Genomic DNA, 22,398 nt, shown 5'->3' with positions numbered 1-22,398 from the left:
TTAACTGAGCATCTGAGGTGTCAGGGGGGAAGCACTCTGCTGGGATAGATATTTGCCCTTTTGGTGGGGAGGGGGGGGAGTTTGCGCTGAACCTGTCAGCTAGGATGTTGGATGTTGGCAATGTCTGTGGGTTCGGTGTATTTTTTGTCATTTTGGACTAATTCTGAGCATATCTGGGAATTACCACCCAGGTTCCTAACATAACTAAAGAAAGCCTTGTGATTATCCTTAGTGTCCTGTGCAATTTTTCTCTCGAAGCTGGCCTTAGACAATTTTATGAGTGCCCGTAGTTTTTTGCTAATACTGATCAGTGATGCCTTCCCTTTTTGGGATTTTGCTCTATCATTTAGTAGCTTCCTCCTTCTATTGTATAGTTTGTTTATGGCTGGGGTCCACCAGACAGGACGTCTGCCTTTGGAGGATTGGGTCTTGGTTTTGTTTGGGATCACATGATCCATGCATTCCTGAAGGTGTTCATAGAATGCGTTTATAAAGGATTCTGCGGTCTGGGCCATATTTTCCACAGGCCCGGGGGCTTTGAAGGATTCCACCTTGGTTTTGAGGAGTGTGAAATTTTCTGGTGAGCAGGGCGTCAGTGTGCCTGACGATAGAGTCACCTATTACAAGTGTATCAGGTGTGTTGTTTAGTCTTAAGGGCTGTGACTGTTTGGCACATTGGCTTTGTGAGATATGTGTTGCACGTGTTTTGTTTTGGGGTAGCGGTTGCTTGGGTGTGTGTCTGCTTTGGAGGTCTCTGCTGCTTAGGCAGATCTTTATTTAGAGCCTCCGAATATGTTTTTGTGTGATTATGTGTTTGGTTTGCTGTCGTGGTAGGTCTATGTGAGACTGGAATTGTAGTGAGTGTGGTTTCCTTCTCCTCCTGACTGGTTATGCCAGTACTGAGTTGAGAGAGCTTAGCCTCCAGTTTGTCTATATGGTTGCATCTCTCACATGTGTTGGAATTTGTTGGGAGGAGGAGAGGGTTGTCTGTGTACATGAGGCAGTTGTAACATTGCCTCAAGATTCCCAGATTCACCAGCTGGACCGGAGAGGAGATTGACAACTGATCTTTGGACATGCTAGAATAATATTGGGAATTCCTTTATAATTGAAAACAAGGGCCAGTGGGGAGTGAGGGTGCAGTGCTTTTAATTTTTAGTGCTGACTTATATAATTGCTTTAGTGAGCAAGTGCCAGGTAACTTAAGTGCAATGTGTTACAGGTAACTTAAATGCAAAACGACAAACAGTAACTTTCTTTCAAGTGAAACAAGGAAATAAGTACAGTAAGCAATGCAGATATCACTAGTGATCCACAGAAGCACTGAGAAGCCAGATTAGGTGGAATTAGCGTTCCAGGGAAATAAGCAAACAAACAACAAGTATATAAACAAAGCTAGATTCAGCAGGCCTGGATCTAGTCTATGCTACAGCAAACAAGGTGTACCAATTTCAGTAAGATACAGTTCAAATATTCAGGCACTATAAACCTTTAACCAGAAATTCCCAGCTCAGAAGGGCAGAGTCCAGCCTCTTCTCCCACAAGAGTGCAGACCACGAACCTTCTTAATGTAAATAACTGGCCTGAAGCCCAAGTGCTTAAACCAGAACTAATACACTTTAAAAATAACAGACACTGGGCTCTCAATCAGCAGTTCCCAACTTAGAAGGATGAAAGCTACCTGTCCTGCCACCACAGTGCATGCCACAAACCTTCCTAATGTAAAACAACTGGTCTGAAGCCCAAGTGCTAAATCCAAAAGACTTAGAATGATAGCTACACTTTAATCAAGTTACTACCAAGCAGTAATAAATACAATTGAATACTTTAGAGAATGCCTGGATTAGTGCTCCAGTTACGCAAACAAAGCTAGATCCAGCAGGCCTGAATCCAGTCTCTGCCACAGCAAATAAGGCGCACCAACTTCAGTAAGAAGCATTTCAGATATGCATGCACTATAAGCCTTTAACCAGAAATTCCCAGCTCAGAGTGCAGACCATGAACCCTCTTAATGTAAAATAACTGCAGATATCCTGCAGAAACAGTTTGCTAGGTGTAGCTGTAGGACACAAAACCCTGAACTGGAGTCCAACTCTCCCCTGAATGGATGCACATATTCAATATAGAAGGTCATACTGTGCATGCTCCTACACTTGAAGAAATGAAGCCCATGTTTCACAACACAGTGGACTACAGATATTGGTTATTCACAGCTCTCTGTGCACACACACCAAATTGTACAACACTGATACTTCACACACACACACACACACACACACATTGGATAGGAATACACACACATATCTAAGGTAAACATACTATAATATGTCAAACATACACACACATAGACATGGATAAGAGAAAGACAGACAGTGACAGAGAGAATCCCATTATGAGGCCTGTCCCACCCACTACACATCTCATTGACCTATATCACATGATGTGCTGATGTCATTCACTGTAGAAATACCTTTGGATAGCCCTCAATCCTATAGTGTCAGTGGTGCTTGTGATAAGTGTGTAATACTACAGTACAAATAGGTATCCATGTAGCAGTTGTAATCTCAGTCCTGTCAAATGTAAAGTTGTGTGTGAGTGTGTGTGTGTTTTCTAGATGAATGTGGTTGAGGTCATTCACACTCACTAAATCTCCTGTACCCCTCCTTCAGCACCGCTGCTGATGTCACCTTCAAAGATACCTTTGGAGAGCTCACCAGCATATAAACTCTGTGGCACTTGCGATAACTGCTTAATGCTATAATGTAGCAAGTTAGGTAGGTAGAAGTTCTAATTGTAATCTTGGCAACTGTGTAAATGTGAGTGTGTGTGTGTATATCCTTGTAGAAACCTGATTTTGTGGTCATTCACACTTACAACACTTCCCTTACCCCTCCTTTAGCACTGCTGATGATGTCACTCACCTTCAAAGATACCTTTGCACAGCTCTCCAGTATATGAGCTCCATGGCATGCATGATAAGTGCAGAACAATGTAGTAGCAATAGGTATGGGTTTGAATCTCATTCTTGGCAAGTGTTTGTGTGTGTACCCATGTATGTCCATACCTCAAAGATTTTGGCCCCATTTACACCCAGTACACATCTCAGTGCCTGACTTTAGCAGTCTTGCAGATATCATCCACCTTGGAAGTACCTGTTGCCAACCCTAAACCATATAGAGTCAGTGGTGCATGTAGTAAATGTGTAACATAATGGTCAGAAAATCTAGTTAGATAGAGGTTTGAACCTCACCCCTGGTAAATGTGAGTGTAGGGTAAACTATTTTTTGAATCTCTCACCCACTACTTCACCCAATGTCGTATTTACAAGGGCTGGTGATGTTCCTCACCTTAGAAGTACCTTGGGACAAAGTCCATCCAATAAGATCCGTGGCATGTGCAATAAATGCAGTATACTGTAGTAGCAATACATAGCTAGGTAGGGGTTTGAAACTCATTACTGGCGCATTTGTGTCTGTCATCAGTATCCTCTGTGGGGGTTGGTGTGATTGTGTAATAGCAGAATCCATTAGGGGGTGGGTTTTGATAAATTATTATGCTGAGGACCTAGTATATGTCACAATGTCCACATTACAAGGGCAACAGATGTCAAACACCGGAGAGGTTGTTGTAGACAATCCACAGCCCTAAATGTGACAGTATGGATTAGTGAACAATATAGGCAACCCTTCTATTACTCAGAGACCACTCTCCACCCACGTATCATACAAAAACACACTTGGCTAGGGAACAATCACTATATTGGTAGTTCCCTTGCACATTGCCTCACAGATAGTACCCACGGTGTGATAGCAGTGGACTACATGCCTGTTGACCACAACAGTTCCACTGACATCAGAAAGTACTTTGATGTGTTACATCTCCTGACTGTGTGTTATTCAGCAAGTAAAAGGACATGGCACCCTGTTCCATCCCCTCAGTAGCCAAATAAATGTGTATAGTGGCCCTTTTGCCATGTTCCCCACTGGACACCTGTAACAACTGTAAAATCTGCAAAAATACCCCACAAAGGGAATACCATGCCCTGTATGGACAGACGCTACTAACTCCACTGAATACCTGTATCATACTGTCAATGTAGGTGCAATCACAACCTCATTTACATAGCCAGGTCTCACCAAATGAGGTCAGGAATGCTACATCAGAAGATATCAATCTGTCCACACAACATGCCACAGAGACCTCAAGCACACTTCCACATGTCAAAGAACATGCATATGGGACATGTGCACAACCCAGACACTGTCCATGTTATGGAATATAGATCACATACATGGGAAGCAGTGCAGATCATTGGCCAGCCACAATAGAAACCTGGATGGGTGGATGGGGAATACAATATCCACCCCTGGGGACCACTACAGTGACTATACCGCTGAGCCACACTGAAGACTATTGTCATGTGGCCTGATGCCAAGGTATTCCCTTGGGCTAGCCTTGTAGAGCCTTCAGGCCCATTCACCTACTACACACCTAGGAAGCAATGAACCTATGGATCTCAGTACTAGCAAGTGTGCGTGTGTGTGTGTGTGTGTGTGTGTGTGTGTGTGTGTGTGTGTGTGTGTGTGTGTGTGAGAGAGAATAGTAATCCCAGTGTGTTTGGTTGATGAATATTTCCTGTGGCTGTGGTTATTAGCAATCAGAGGTGTGTCCAAACCAGAACATGTACCATTCTCCATTCTACAACAGATGTACATCAACATATACCTATGTACAACTCTCAGCCCTATAATCAGTGAGGCATATGCAATCACTGTGTTACAGACCGGGAATTACTGTGTACATACTGTACCCTGCCTATGACATGGTGGATATGTCACCACACTGCCATACCCTGTGGCTTTGCTGCAGGGCCAAATCCTGGTGACACACAGATGCCTAAAACAGACATGGGATATAGCATGTGAGAACACATTCACTCAGCACTTCACTTGTAGGGGGGGGAGGTAAAGCTGGCACTGAATGTGTTGCCAAGACTCAGGCCAATATCTGCTGTCTCAGGACAGGTATTAGCTTTGTGCAGTAACTCGCAGCACTTGTGTTTAATGATGTGGAGTTTGTTGATGTAACTATCATGTTGTGACTGTTGTCAGTGTCTACTGCATCTTTGCTGCCATAGATGGCTGTCAGGGACTCCATGAGGGATCCACAGTTGTGTTTGAGGCTAATAAGGGAGTTCAACCGTCATGGGACACCACTTTTCCCTGCAATAGTGTCCTCCTTCTGATGTACACTTCAGTAATAGCAGGGGACCATCATATTGTCTCCCAGTGTTTGGAGGACAGTGTCTGGGTTTTGTTGGCTCTGGCTAGTACCACACATTCATGTACCTGTTTGCACAGTGCCTATGTGTATGATTCCACAGTCATGCAGCTACATCCCATTGCCATGGGTGCAGTGAAGACATCCACCCCTGTTTTCATGGCTGCAAAGTCAGCTTTGGAGAGTTTTTGCCAGTTGGTTATCTTTGTGGGGTGAGTGGCTGACATGTTGATTACAGCCTGTGTGACTCTTACCATGCAGGGATTGACATCTGGGGATGAGCAATAGTCCCATATTTAAGTGGCCAACACAGGTCAAGGTTGTTGCATCCTCTGCCATGGGTTAGTATGAGCTGGTCTAGGGTAATGGAAATGATGAATCCCAGAAGTGTTAGGCCACTGTACTGGCAATTGGCTACATTCTGCAGGTGATGGACTGGTAGTTGAAGACTTGTACTATGTCAGTGTTGCATTGGTCCATCAGGGATGGCAGGGTGTTGAGGAATGTGCATTGACAGTCTAGTGACATAGATGTGGACACATAGCAGGCTATGGTCTGGATAGCACCATTACCCGAAGGCGATTGTACCGGATGTATCTCCAATGCATTATGATGGGATGCTAGTCTGGAGGTGTTCCTATCCATAATGAATATGGAGACAACACCACCCAGGGAGGTATGGTGTGTGTTCCATTCTTGGGGGCTGACAGCTGTGGAATGGGTCATAGCCTGATATTGCAGGTCTGCTGCTGTGAACCGCCTCTGAACTACAGCAGACATGTGTCCTCCACTCCAACTGTTATGAGTGACTGCATCCTGACAGATGTCCACTGTTGAGCAGCATGACCCTCAGATTGCATACATGTGTAGCTGTTATGGTGTTAATAACATTAGGAACACTGCCTAATAAGGCACCATAGGGGTGGCAAGACACGTAGCCAGTACCTGGCAACCCAGCTGTGACAGATGTAGGACATCTATGACAGGTCACTGAGTTCTGGCAATCATGCCATCCCAGGCAGAGAGGCCCTGGATCCCCTGAGAATGACACATAACATGTAAGCCAATGCTGCAGTCAGCCATCTGTTGATAGTACCGGAGCATCATTCTGGGTGACAGCAGTACACTGCCCAGGGCTACTGTCACACCTGCCTGAACTGCATAATCTGAGAGATCAACCATGTATTCTGTCATGTAGTCCAGGGAGGTGTGTCCCAATTCATTCACACCCACATAGATACAGAGTGATAGTCATAGTTGTTGTGAAGTGACATAACTGGCTGTGTCATGTGTTAGATCCTGACATGTGATTGATATTTGAATGCTATCTGCTCCATATTCAACCTAGTGAGTGGGATGTGCATGCCTCAGTATTGAGTTACCCATGATCACTGTATTGTGCAAGGTGGTTAGCCTTAGAGGCTTAGGTTGGAAGCACACTGTATAGGTTAAATATATGTCCCTTGGCATGTGCCATGTTGTGGTGCTTGAGTGGGTGTCTGCCTTGCTGGTCTGTGCTGTTTGGGTAGATGTCTGTTGAGTGCCTCTGGGAAGGTGGGTGTGTGGCTTTTCACTGTATGTCATGGCTGTCAAAGTGGGTGTCATGGTGAGCTACGTGTTCCACATATTGTGGTGCAGGTGTTGATCTTATCATCTTGACCTGCTAGTCCATTATTTGCTGGAGAGTGCATATGTCCACATTGGGTGATATATGGGTAACCCTCACAGGTCTGAGTGTTTGGAGTTTAGAGGGGAGGGTTGTCTGTATATATGCGGCAGTTGCAACAGTGCCCCAGAATGGACATGTGCACCAGGTCAATGGGTGAAAGCACAGATAACCTCCCTTCAAACATGCCATGAGGGGTCGACATAACTAGTAAGTACTGGGGCGACATCTGTGATGAACGAGTACAGCTGACGGCTCACAGGTGTGCCACACTTCATGATATAATAACCTGGTGAATTGTCAAGCCATAATGCTAGTTGAAGTGCAAGACAGAAAGAACTAGCATGTACAGGTGGAGCAGAAGGCAGACTGTGTGCCACCTGTAATACTTTACCACAGCTGTATAGTTATCAGCAGCTTTGGCCATGTGATAGTTCAGTAATCTCTGTAGCATGTGCAGTAACTCTGTAACAGTATAGGAGAAATACCTAGATAGGCAGGAGTTCTAATCCCAATACTGGCAGGTGTGTGTGTGTGTGTGTGTGTGTGTGTGTGTGTGTGTGTGTGTGTGTGTGTGTGTGTGTGTGTGAATCACGTACTAGCTAGTTCATACCATTTTTGACCTGTGTACTACCCTTTACACTTTCCTTCACTCCAATTTAGCAGACCTGTTGATGTCATCCACCTCAGAAGTACTTTTGGTTGAGTTGGAAATGTATAAGCTCTGTGGTGCAACTCATAACTGTGTAGCACTATAGTAGGAATACCTAGATAGGCAGGAGTTCTAATCCAAATACTGGCAAGTGTATGGGAATCATGTATTGTGTGTCCCATACCATTTTTTACCTGTGTACTTCCCTTCACTCCAATTTAGTAGACATGTTGATGTCATCCAACTCAGAAGTACATTTGGTTGAATTGGAACTGTATAAACTCTATGGTGTGTCTCATAACTGTGTAGCACCTAAAGTAGGAATACCTTGATAGGCAGGAGTCCTAATCCCAATACTGGCAAGTATGTATGCATGAATCATATGCTAGCTGGCTCATACCATTTTTGATCTGTGTACTACCCTTTACACTTCCCTTCACTCCAGTGTAGAAGACCTGTTGTCATCCACCTTAGAAGTACCTTTGGAAGTGGTGGAAATGTATATGCTCTGTGGTGCATCTGATAACTGTATAGCACTATAGTAGGAACACCTAGATAGGCAAGAGTTGTAATCCTAATGCTGGCAAGTGTTTGTGTGTGTGTGTGAAGATCATGTCATGTGTGGCTTATACCATTTTGATATGTATACCATACACGGCTGGTGACCACCTCCTGTTGCCAGTACTTTATACAGTGTGGTGACAGCATCTGTCTCACATGCAGCAGGGTAAACCATTGTACAGTTCTCTGTACAGATGTGTCTGGAATATCCACATGTTTGAAACCTATACATGGTCGGAAGTGGTCTGTGTGCCTTAACAATGCCCCCTGTATGGGATATTATAGCCAAATAGGCCACAGTGAGTGTACTGACACATATGGCAGAATGAGGTATCATAACTGACTGAAACATTGTGCTGATAGGATGTCTGCCACCCTCACAGGTGGCCTGTCTTGTAGTTGCAATACATGAGTACAGATGCTTGGTTTTACAAGTGAACTCTACCTGTTATGGGTCACATTAAAGGATGGGAGAGGTGTGGACTGTCATCTTGTGGTCCTAATTAATATGTAACAGAAACACCTTGCATCTTAAGAAGGGTGCACACAATTTATATCCACTGTATACCAGTAATATGTCACGCATGACTTTAGCTAAGGACATTTATCAAGCACAATTTGTGGCCTCTGTCCAGACATCTTGGCACTGACTATTTATTTATTTATATTTGTTGACCGGGAGTGTCCGACTGGACATAGGTCCATTTTCAGCAGAGGCCCAGGGAGAAAAGCTCCACAGTTAAAATAAACAGACAGTAGTTACATTGGATTACATAGCGATTAACAATTTACATAGCAATTACTTACAACATATTTACAGATGAACATAGTACATCAGTAGACAACTAGAATCTTTATCTGTGAAGTACATAACAGACATTAACAAATGTTACAAGAAGAAGTTGTGAGGTATGCTACAGGAATGTTGAATTCACATCAGATAGGTCTCACTGGTGACCACTGTGATGCAATACAGTTAACCCCAGCACAAGTGAACATGCACAACAAGCAATATAGCTATTTCATAAAAATATAGCTATTACTGATGGTTGTGTGCATGGTAAATTGCATGTGCTTTACATGCCTGGGTATTGCCAGGCAAAAACAGAACAATGTAATACCCACCAGCTACAGGCTGCTGTCCCATATGCAGACCAGAGGGTCCTAGGTAGTTGTGAGAGGGGGTTGTCAGTAGACGTACATGTGGCCTTGGTATAGGATGGATGCAGCATGCCTGCACATCTACAGTACTAACTGCAATAATACACATTGTCCTGTCCTCACTATAGATGTGCACCTCTGTGCATTACAAAACCCCATCCACAACTGCAAATGGACCTGACACATGCATGTAGATACCATACATATACATGTATGTCTGATACATTAGTGTACTATCCCCACTGGGCACTTACCTGCACGCTCTTCATCCAGTGTGTGTGTGCAACCCACCACCACAATGCTTCCCTCAACGTCATGGCCTGTGCATTCAGCATGTGGCCCAAATTTGGTGAGGAGCTCCTCGGTGGGTGTCACTGGGGGCTAGATGGCTGGGCCCACACCTGTGTCTAGCTGGTCCCTTGCTACAGCAGCAGCCCATTGATGGGCATGGAATTTGAGGTTGGTGGCCCGATGTTGCACATGCACATAAGTTCTGCTGTGCAGACCAGCATCATTTACCCTGTGGACCACACTGTTCCACAGGGCAGTCCTCTCCTGCACATCTTCTGCTCTCCATCCACATGACAGGACATAATGTTCAATCACATATTGGGTGATGAAGTCTGTTTCCCCAACAGAGAATGCTGGTAGGCTAGCACTCTGCATGTTACCTGGAAGACATGAATAGGAAAAGATCACAGGACCTAATATGGTTTTCAAAATGCACATCAACAGTGGATATTACTTGCAAATAATCCAGACTACACCAGAAAAATCCAAGCTATCATGGCTATAGCAGCTTGCATTACACACCTGTCCCTCAGCTATTTTATTCCCCCCAGTGTTCGACACTTGATTGAATAATCCTCTATCCTCTATTAATTTCTGTGTAGAGGGCTGACAGTGGTCATCTTCCATGTGGATGGTGCGTGTATGGTGGCAGGTCTGTGTTTGACTGTGGAGTGTGATGGAGCTCTGAGCACATGTCTGAGTTCATGTCGGAGGCAGACACTGATGTTAGTATGCCCCATGGAGATATGCTGTTGTTGCCATCAGTAGGCAATATGTACATGCTCACCATTGCAGTGGGGAGGAGTGTGGTTGATGTGCATATCTCCATGTATAACACATAACACAGGTATATGTTGTATGTGACTATAGATATAAGTCATAAATGTGCTTATTGTCCAGCAGAACACTGTACAGTTGAATATTAAGTCAATATACTACATGAAGTTCAACACATGTCTACAACAGTACTCTGCTATGCACATGCCCTCTATAGGTGTCTTAGCTTTACATGACAAACATGTGTCATACTCATAATCACCGGTAACATGGATATGGAAAACATCCCATTAACTGGCCTAGCAGTGGCACAGTCACAACTGTTCGACAGACACCCCTGCAGTTGTCATATATTAGCTGTCCCTTCACAGGTGAGTCAGGCTCATGAGCTGTGTTCCAACCTCACAACCTCTCAGAGCATCACATCTGGACAATGCCTAAAATGATGGGGGTGATAAATAGACAGACTTTAAATATACCCACTACAAACATGGAAAGTTCATAGAATGATACATTTAGCATTACAGTAAATATTCTTAAGGATGTGGAGTCTCAAACTCAAGAGTTTGTCATTAGCTGATGACACCAATCCTCAGCTACTTGCCAGTAAGGTACAGATCTCAGGAGGAACAGACAAAATACATGATGGTAAAATGTGGACATTCTCTGAGGACCTGTACAGTTGAGAGGTATGTCTGTGATATCTCCCATTGCAGAGAGGGCCATATGCTATGGCCATAGCAGCTGTTTTGCAGGACATTAGTACAGCATGTCTTGTTGGGACATATATTCCTCCAAACCATATTTCCCATTAATAGAAACCAAGTACTAGATTCAATTACTTGTTTACATGTTCCTCTTACCTTTTTTTCTTTCTTCTCTTTTCCACTTTATGTCTCATTTGTTATTTCTCTCTCTCTCTCCCTCTGTGCACTACAGGGATAGAGCTGGTTTAAATAGTGGCAGCATGGTTTTTGTAGGTGATGCTCATGACCATGTGATGGCATGTACTCCTATTGGGGTTCCCCACTTGCTAATTGCATGCAGAGCAGCTGTGTAGTTTGTCCAATAGCCAATGTCATGGCAACACACTCCTATAAATGAGTACTCCATGTGGACATTGGCCCTTTCCCTTACTTGTGAGGAAGACATCCTGGAATTGTATGGGCTACTACCTCTTACAACAAGACTTGTGGAGACAAGCCAACTAAATGGTGGGGAAAGTTCAGGACATGAGAACAGAATGTATTACTGTTATATGTTTGGAATACAGCTAGTTTAACAGGGTTTGTCTGCACGTGCTGCTTCTGCATGGGTTTCAGTCTGACAAAGTTCTGTCTCTGCATTGTTCTCAACTGTAGGGCCATCCACATAATGGCCACAGGTTAGCCTGTTATGTATGGGCTGTTCCCCATCCATCCACATAATGGCCACAGTTTAGCCTGTTATGTATGGGCTGTTCCCCAGACAGGTGTTGTCCTTGGCAAATCTGTAGCATACTCTGGTGATTGCATTATGTAGATGATAACATCCATTTTTTCTGACTTTATATCCCTCTGAAAAGACATGTTACAACAAAGCATGTAACACCAGCAACATTCTCAGTGTATAATAGCAATATGTCTTGTATGGCCATGTATTTGGGCTTCTGTCCACCAATTATGTCAGGCTTTGTCCAGATGCCATACAGTAGCAGGTGGATAGGTATACTGGTCTATCATTATTTACTGCTGTAATTCCTGCTGAGGGAAATTGTTGGGAAACATGTTGAAGTCTGTACATTCAAGAGGTAAGTGTACAGGGAATGCTCTTGGATAGCCTTGTAACATATGTTGTGTGGGGGACAGTAACACATGTTTTAAAACTAGGCTGTTAGAATATGTCAAACATATTACTGATAAGTAATATGTAAGTTCTATAGCTGTACATTTGAATAAATCACACCACGGGGACAGTAGTGGGTCTCAAGGTACTGTTTCTGAAAATGTCTGTTCCTCAGTGTGATGAAACATTCATAAAAAGACAATTGTTATGTACAGACTTCAATGTATTAATATTAAATGTGATACTTTATCCCATAGGGGGTTACATGATGAGTGTAAATGGGAGCTGTGTATTCGATTATGTAATTAGGTGTTAATTGCTTCTTGGGATTAAGGCATGTATTTCTAGTGATGTTTACTCCATGAAGGCTTTAGCCAAGACATCAGAGTATAAAAAATGTGTGAATTACTGGCTGGTTGTATTTTTCTTTGCTATGTTCAGACATTTTATTGGTTTTGCTAAGAGATTGTTGTATGTCTGGCCATTGTGTATGGCCTATCATGATTTTGTAGCAGTGTAATGTTCACTCATTTATTTGGACTGTGGGGGCAGGGCATATGTGAGTGTCATGGCTGCTTTTGTATCCAACTGTGCATGTTGCCCAGTTGTGGGTGGTCTATCAGCAGCATATGTTTGTATGGGCAGTTTGCAACATGTATGCATATCTATCTATCTATATATATATATATATATATATATATATATATATATATATATATATATATATATATGTGTGTGTGTGTGTGTGTGTGTGTACACCTCAGTATTTATTGTTAATATATCTATATATTGTTGTACACATATATGGATCTAGTAAAAGATGAAAAATGCACAAACCACCAAGAAAATCGTTGCCCAAGCAGTATGCAGGCAATAAGTGCCAATGAGCCCTAAAATAATCAAATGTGTGCTTTAAATCAAGCCAACATGTCCAATTCAGTACAAGGATGCTTTCTTTATTCAGACAAACAAGTAGGTATTCTCATCCCTGATGAGCTTTTTAATTTTTCTGTTTTTGATAGTCATTTATTCATCAACAGAACTGAAAACCCTGTTGTAGTCAAACCTGTTAGTGTTGAACCCAGGGTCATTCATAATAAGTTCATCCAAAGCCTTTACTTCCTGACTCAGTTCAACAATACTCATTTCATTATGTTTTACTACCATTTCCATGTATTCTAAACCCCATTTATCAAAAAAAGCCAAGAGTTCATGTTGGAAACCAGAATTACCAACTAGTCCAGTCGGGAAACGCCAGATACGCAGGCCTTTGGGAACTATTTTTAACTTAATGCACTCACTAAAGTATGCATTGTCATTCTGTAATATTTTAATTTTAGTAAAATATGATCTAAATCAGAAAGCCGGTCATTAAGAGACTCAGTCACTGTACTCCAGTTCTGATTAAAACATGAACTACTTTTATGTCATTCAGACAGATTGTGTTTGTTGTTAGCACTTACATTATTAGAAATAGTGCTTGTTGCAGTTCTGTTTGCATTCACAATGACCCCTGTGGTGTTTAATGAAGGTCCGGAACTAAGATGTGCTGCCAAAATGCTGTTGTTGTTAATAGTCAGGTTTCCAATGCCCTCAGTAGATGCACATTGTGTAGATGCGCTTGGAAAAGGGTGAAGTGACATCTGCGAAAGTGAAAATTGCTCCAGGCATTCCATCTGTTGATTGAGCTGTTTGATGAGAACAGTAAGCTCACCCAAACTGTTTTGAATTTGCATAGATTCATTTTCATGATTGAAATCCAGTCCAGGGCACTGTTGCTCCACGTTCATCTGCTGTGGCAATCCAAAATACTAGTAAAAGATGAAAAAATGCACAAACCACCAAGAAAATTGTTGCATAAGCAGTATGTGGGTAATAAAAGCCAGTGAGCCCTGAAATAATCCAATGTGTGCTTTAAATCAAGCCAACACATCCAATTCAGTACAAGAATGCTTCCTTATACTGAATTGGACGTGTTGGCCTGATTTAAAGCACACATTGGATTATTTCAGGGCTCATTGGCTCTTATTGCCTGCATACATATATGGATCCTTCCTAATTGCACACTTGTCTCTTCCCTATTGTAAACTGGCTGTAAAGAAGGGTATGTTTGAGACAACATCCTCAAATAATACTGCTGAGGTGGCTTACTGGTAAAGTGCATATGACATGGTGTGTTAGATCATGGGTTCAAGACTTGCAAGGGCTGTTTATTTTGCTGCAAGGCAGAACAAGAACTGTTGGATACATAGGTTCATAGGTTCGTACTAGGCTATCTGCCCTAGGGCATTTATAAGCCTAGCCAGAGTGTATGTGGCTTACACCACCCCTTAGGATGAGAATACTATGCCCTTTTAGGGTTTAGTTTACTATGCCTCTGTCTAGTAGTGACACAGAGATGACCCCTGGGGTAAACTTACGATCTCCCATCCACTCGTCGAGGTTTCTCTTGAATAGAGTCAGTGAGGAGCTCTGCCTAACATGGACTGGGATTCTGTTCCAGAGTGTAGAGAGCCTCTGGGTTATGAATCTGTCCCTCCAGCACGTTCTATTTATTTCTGTGTTGAGGTTTAAGTCACTTGTTCTCGTGGCTCTGATGGATTTGGATTTTCTGAGGTGGAGCATGTCCATTAATTCAGGATTGGACATGGCCTTGTACGTCAGGCACAGATCACCTCTGAGTAGGCGGTATGCGACTGAATAGAGCTGGAGTTTTTCAGTTGGGCAGCATATGACATATGTTTAAGACCCTTTATCCTCTTGGTGAGGAACTTTTGGGGTCTTTCCCACTGCTGCAGGTGTCGGGTGAGATACATCCCAAATGGGGCATTGTACTCAATCATTGGCCTGATAAGAGAAGAGTACAGGGGCACAATGACCTCTCTTGATCTAGATGTGAAACCCTTCATGATAAGGTAGGCAATATAGAAGGTCTTCCTAACCACTTTGGCAATGTGAGTGTCAAATGAGAGGTTACTGAAGGTAGTTTTGAGCAGCTTTAAGTGCGTTTGTGCATGTTTGCCCGACGGTAAGCAGTGCTAACATGCAGTTAAACGAATAGGCGCTTACACCATGTAGGCTTCACTTACCAGTGCGCAAATCTGCTTAGCATTTATATTTTAGCAATGCTTACACCTGCTAAGCATAGCTTAGCCTTGGTAACCAGTGATCACATTCCAGACTGAAAAAAATAGCAGGGTAATGATATCTTTAATAAGTGTACTTAATTCCCTTTACATAATATGTTTCGATGTGCTGTCATTACCGTAGTAAGGGGTATGAGTATACTGTATGGGACACCTGGATATACACATGGGAAGCACCACAATCTGTTCTCTTTGGATTTGTTTCATACATGGGTAGTATCCCAAGTTATATGCAGTCCCACTTGCATGTTACACCAGCTACAGTGCATTGGTTGACAGAAATAGTTTAACGCATATGGTATCATTACATATACTTTTAACAGTGCGTTTTCAAGTAAGAGTAGATTGCAGATTGTAGTACTCGGACCATACGCCGCTGCATGTAAAGTGTATTGAGTACCTTGTTCTACGTGTTTGAGCTGTATGTTTATATGTCTCTCCTATTGGATATTGATCTAATATCTTGATATTAACTGTAGACTACTATGTTTTTTGAACATGTCATTGGGAACTGCTGTCATGTAGTAATAGCATACCTTTCAGTTTCAGACATGGGTCTTTCAATACATTCATCCTAATGCATAACCTGTTGGCTATCTACTTCCTGTCTGTCCTCTGTATAGATGTGCAGATGTCAGATATTGTTACTGCCATACCATTATGTATGTGCCCACATTGTATTGTGCTGTGGGCCTGGACACTGCTGCTAGTTTCAACATATGGGACATTCCTTAATGTGGGCCTTGCCCCATTTTCTTGCCTGTGTGAGGGACATTACAGAGGTGGTGGCCTACAGATTCACATCCAGTGGGTGGCATTACATCACAGGACAGGACATGTGGAGACAGGCAACCAACATGGGGGACATATCCCCAGATTTGTGAACAGATTCTATGCAATCAGTGCTGTTATACACATGGTGGATCGATAGTTTCACAGGGTTTGTGTGGACATGCATTTAGTGTGTGACGTCACAACTCACAGTGATATGTCTCTGATATACCTCTCCACTGGCACACTGTCCACAGACTGGTCACATATCTGCCTGTTATGTTTTTTGTTTTCACCAGACAGTTTGTGTCCTTGGTGTATCAGTTGTGAACTCTGGGGAATGCAGTCAGTAAATACTCACATCTATTGGTATTACCAACATCATATTCCTTATAAAGGATGTTACAACAAACCCAGTGACATCTGCAACTGTCTCAATGTATGACAGCAGTATGTCCAGTCTACGCCTGTGTTTGTGCTGCTGTTCCCACCTAGTGATATAGGGGGTGATGCTGAGCTTAATGAGTGGGGAATGTTATTAAAGGCTTTGGCAAGATCAATGTAGGCTGTAGGTGTCACCTTGCCTTCATCCACAACTCAGGTGACTGACGGCAAGAGGTTGACCAGGTTGATTTGGGAAGTATGACCTACCCTTCACAAAGGTAAACTGTGTGGGATCCAGAGTTTGCAAATTCCCATATCCCTGTTTATCAGGTGCATGATGATGCATTCTATAGCTTCACATAACAGATTTGTCAGGCAGTTGGGGCAGTATTTCCCAGGGTCTGTAGTTCCACCTCATTTGTGGGGAGGGTGTGACTGTAGCAGTGCACAATTCCATAGGGACAAAGCCTGAGGTAAGGCTGTGCTTTAATAGGGCACACAGGTGAGGTGCCAGGCCACTCTGTATTTCATGTAGAACACACCCAGGGATATTCTCAGATCCCATAGAGGCTATATTCTTGGCCTTGGACAGTGGTGTTGCAACCTGTGCTGCAGTAATACTGGATGCCTGGCAATGTACTGGTATTGTGATTGGTCCTTTGGGGGTGAGGGGTACTGTTTGCACTCAAGATGCCAGCCAGTATATTGGCATTATTTGTTGGCTCAGTCTGGGAGGTATCATTGTCTAGTTGCTCAGAACAATTCTTGGTATTGCCATGGAGATTCTTTACATAACTGTATTAAGCCTTGTGGTTGTCTTTACTATGTGTTCCAAGACTGTTCTCACAGCTGATTTTGTAGTATTTGATGAGGGCTCTCAACTATTCATTGAGGCTGATAAGGGTTTATTTCCTGTCTTGGGACTTCACCTTATTCCACATTGGTTTCCTCCTTCTGTTGTACAGTTTCTTTATGGCAGGGGACCACCAGATCAGCTTCCTTTTTTTGGAGGTGAGGGTCCTGGTTTATTGGGTAAGGTGGTATCCATGCATTTGTGTACATGTTCATAGTGCATTGTTGTTTGATTCAGCTGTCATGCAACAAGTCTCCATTTGCATGGCTGATGTGAATTTGGCCACCTCTGCTTTTATGAGGGCATAGTTAGCTTTGGAAAGGCTTTTCATGGTAGTTACCTGTGCAGTGGGGGTATGATGGCTGTGGATTTCCTAAGGTGATTACTTTGTGTTCAGATATAACAAGTGAGGTGTTGACTATTGGTGTAGAGCAACAGTTGCCCATGTTAGGAAGGACCAGGTCAATGTGATGGGCATGTGCATCAGTAGCTTTCCCACTTAATGGTGGGGTAGTTGAAGTCAACCAGTATGATAGTGTTAGGTTGGACAACAATATTCTCCAGGGCATTTATGGACATGGAGTGTGAGTCTTGGGAAATGTATGGGGACTTATCACAAGTTACATCCTGAGCCACTGTCTTACCCAATGTCAGCTATGTCTGCAGGATCTGTAATGCATAACGTTGGTCTACCACTCTGGAGGTGTGCACATCCTTTATGAATATGAAAATACCACCACCCTTAGAGCTTCAGTCCAGCTGCAGTGCTAAAGGAGGCAAGAGGGAAGTGTGGAAAGTGTAAATGACCACAAAATTAGGTGTCAAAAAGACACACACATTATTATTATTGCCAGGACCAGAATTAGAACTCCTACCTAACTAGTTTGCTACACTATAGTATTACGCAGTTATTGTAGGCACTGCACAGCTTACATGTTGAAGAGCTGTCCAAAGGTATCTTTGAAGGTGAGTGACATCAGCTGCAGTGGTAAAGAAGGGGAGAGGGATGTGTGAATGACCACAAAATCAGGTGTCAGCAAAGACACACCCACTCTCATAAACCTTATCAAAGTTTCCAAGACCAGGATTAGAACTCCTACCTAACTAGTTTGCTACACTATGGTATTACGCAGTTATGGCAAGCATCACAGAACTTATATGGTGAAAAGCTGCCCAAAGTTATCTAGAAGGGTGAGACATCAGCTACAGTGCTAAGGAGAGGAGAGGGAAGTAGGAAGTGTGTGTGAAACCACAAATTGTCAACAAAGACACACACTCTCTCACACACATCAGGATTATAACATGCTACAGTATATATATCGCCACACTGCTACTTTTAAAGCTGAGACTTGGGCAAAGGGCAATTTTCAAGGTGATTGCAGGCAGGCATGCTAAAAGCTAATGGCAGGCAGTTGTGTTGTGTGCCTCAAAATCATCACTCTCTCACACACACACACACACACACACACACACACACACACACACACATAACTAGTTTGCTACACTATGGTATTACGCAGTTATGGCAAGCATCACAGAACTTATATGGTGAAAAGCTGCCCAAAGTTATCTGTGAAGGTGAGTGACATCAGCTACAGTGCTAAAGGAGGGGAGAGGGAAGTGTAGGAAGTGTGAATGACCACAAATTCAGGTGTCAACAAAGACACACACTCTCACACACATCAGGATTATAACTCCTACCTAACTAGTTTGTTATACTACAGTATTACGCAGTTATCGCAAGCACCACAGAACTTTTAAGGCTGAGACTTGGCAAAAGGGTTATTTCAAGGTGATTGACATCAGCAGGCATGCTAAAGTAGGCCAATGGCAGGTCTAGTTGTGTGAACGGCCTCAAAATCATTCATCTCCACACACATGCATTATCACAGTTGCCAATACTAGGATTAGAACTCCTACCTAACTAGTTTTCTACACTACAGTATTACACAGTTATCACAAGTGCCACAGAGCTTATAGGGCTCAGACTTGGCCAATGGTTTATTTCAAGGTGACTGACATTAGCAGGAGTGCTAACATGGGCAATGGGAAGTGCAGTATGTGTGAATGGGCCATAAATCATTCCTCTGGAAACACACACACTCAGTCACACACAACTTTACATTTGACAGGACTGAGTATACAAACACTACATGAATACTGATTTGTACTATCATGTTACACAATTATCACAAGCACCACAGACACTATAGGGCTGAGGGCTACCGAAAGGAATGTGTACAGTGATTGGCATCAGCACATCATGTGATATTGGCCAATTAGATGTGTAGTGGTGGGACAGGCCTCATAATGGAATTCTCTCTGTCACTGTCTCTCTCTTCCCCACATCTCTGTGTGTGTATGTTTGACATATTATAGTGTGTTGTCCTTGGATATGTGTGTGTATTCCTATCCAATGTGTGTGTGAAGCATGAATGGTATACAATTTGATGTATGGGCACAGACATCTGCGAATGACAGATATGTATAGTCCACTGTGTTGTCAGACATGGGCTTCATTTCTCTAAGTGTAGGAGCATGCCTAGTATGACCTTCTGTATTGAGTGTGTGAATCCATTCCAGGTAGGGTTGTACTCAAGTCCAGGTTTAAGTGTTCTACACATACAGCTAGCTACCTGTTTCTGCAGGATATCTGTAGATAGCTTGACAATATGGAGTCACAATGAGGGACAGATAGGGGGATACTGTAACTATTGCTGTCTCTGCTGCTTGTGTTACATGGTTGGTGTTAGCAGAGATTTCAGACATATGTACTGTTTTAAGAACAACCACCACAATGAAGAGTTGTACAAAAATACGACCAGCAGGTAAATCCAACACAGGTTTATTGCAAAAATCTCTGTCTCTGTTGTCTCAGCCCAAACACCCTTCAAGGAGTAAGAAGCACCATACAAAACTTGCCTAAAATACCATAGTCAATTAAAAATTAAGCAATTTAACAATGAAATAAGCATTCGCCAGTTTAGTTCTTCATTTAACCCATGTGAGTACAAAGTATTGAATTTCAGAATATACACTGATTCCTTAGTTAAAAGCTATTTTTTTAAGACGGGATTCATCAAAACATGACACATTTATTTTTTTCTAAAATTGTTCCTTGTAGCCCATCACTATTACTATCATGAGATTTCTGAAAATGTACTGCTACAGAGCTTTCTTCTTTTTTATTATGAATATCCCTTACATGTACTAGTAGTCTAACTTTAAATGCCCTCTTGGTCTCCCCAATATAAAATAAATTACAGGGGCATCTGAGGGCATAGACAACACTCTCAGTGTCACAAGTAAAGTTATTCCAGGTTTCAAAGGAGATATTATTCACTTTTGTAAAATTTCCTACTACATATTTGCAAGCTTTGCATTTACTGCAACAAAGGGTCCCCCTAGTGTTTAACCTCTGTTGTATATTCATGGACAGGATACAAAATCTTCCTCCCACACAAAAATGTTGTATATTCCTACCCCTTCTATAGGAGATTCTACACCTGCCATTAAACCATGTAGAGATATTTTTCAAAGAACACAAATATTTCCAATGATATTTCATTTGTTCTATAACTATAGAACTAAAGCATCCAAATGTAACAAAATAAATATCTTTATGTTTTCTATCAATCATTCTATGAGGGCCCAAGGACTGTCTACTAGCATAACAATTTAATTTATCAAAATTATTATATAGTTTATTCCAGGTCTTCTCAATTAGGCTCTTACTGTAGCCTCTTTTGACAAACATATCATCAGTTCTATCTAATTCCTGTTTAAAATCATTATATTATTGAACAACCTAGACATTCTAAGCATCTCACCATAAGGAAGTGCTTCCATGGCATGTAAAGGATGACAACTTTGTCCATGGACAAACTGTGTACCTTGATCAAACTTTCTATGTACTGACATAATTAAATCAGATCTATTCCTAATACCAATAACTGCATCCAAGAAAGGAATCTGTGCTCCTACATTAAGGCCATCAAATTGGGAACCATGTCTATTGTTGTGCAGGGAACTAACAAAATGTGTTACTAATTCCTGACCCCCTCAGCTATAAAAAGTAAATTGTCACTGTATTTATAATACCTAATTACATACTGACAAAAAAAACTTTTCCTATAGATATATTCATTCTCAAAAAGGCCCATGCTTAGATTAGCATACATGGGGCAAAGGCAGCCCCTATTGCTGTGCCTTGTCTCTGCCTAAACAGACTATTGTTAAACTCAAAAAAAGTTATGTGTAAGGCAAAAATGCACAAGTTCTATTATATATTTTGTCACTGGTGAAGTACCTAGAAAAATCTCAGGGCCTCAATGCCAAAACCATGGCTGATATTTGTATAGAGGCTTTTAACATCTAATGTAAAAATATACATGTTGCTGTTCCATTTGATGTCTTTAATCTTTTCCAAAAAATCAGATATATCCTGTATGTAAGATGGCAAGGTATATACTACAGGTGCTAAATAGCTATGTAAAAAAAAGACCTAGTTTATGTGTAAAATATTCACAACCAGAAACTATAGGCCTATTTAGATTTTTATGAATCTTGGGGAGGCAATAAAAATATGCCATTTTACATCCATCTATACTGAACTTTTTCTTAATATCAGTTTCAGAAAAATATCCAAGTCTGTTGCCTTTCTGTAATAACTCAACATATTCAGTAATTGCTTCATTATATACCAACATGTTAGTTCTTTCATAGATTTTATCATCCTCTAAATGTTCTATACACATGGCCATGTATGGGTGTAATGTATGCTTGTTTCCTTAGTCTGAGGGTTTAAAAATTACATACATTTTATATATACTGTTTAGACTGTGATGTATTATGTCATCAACTACTGACAGATATAATTATTTGCTCACAGTTATTTACTGAGAATTACAAGATGAATGAAGCTGAGTCCAGTATTATGGTCCACAGCCTACACATTCTTGGACACCCCAGCCATTGTAGAGGGGTAGCTAAAGACACTTGCTGATGCGTCTGTGTAAATGGTCCAGCACCT

Source organism: Protopterus annectens, chromosome 5.part0 (genome assembly GCF_019279795.1).
Source record: "Protopterus annectens isolate FY-2018-M chromosome 5.part0, PAN1.0, whole genome shotgun sequence".
Lineage (NCBI taxonomy): Eukaryota > Metazoa > Chordata > Ceratodontiformes > Protopteridae > Protopterus > Protopterus annectens.
This window is presented reverse-complemented; position numbering follows the sequence as displayed.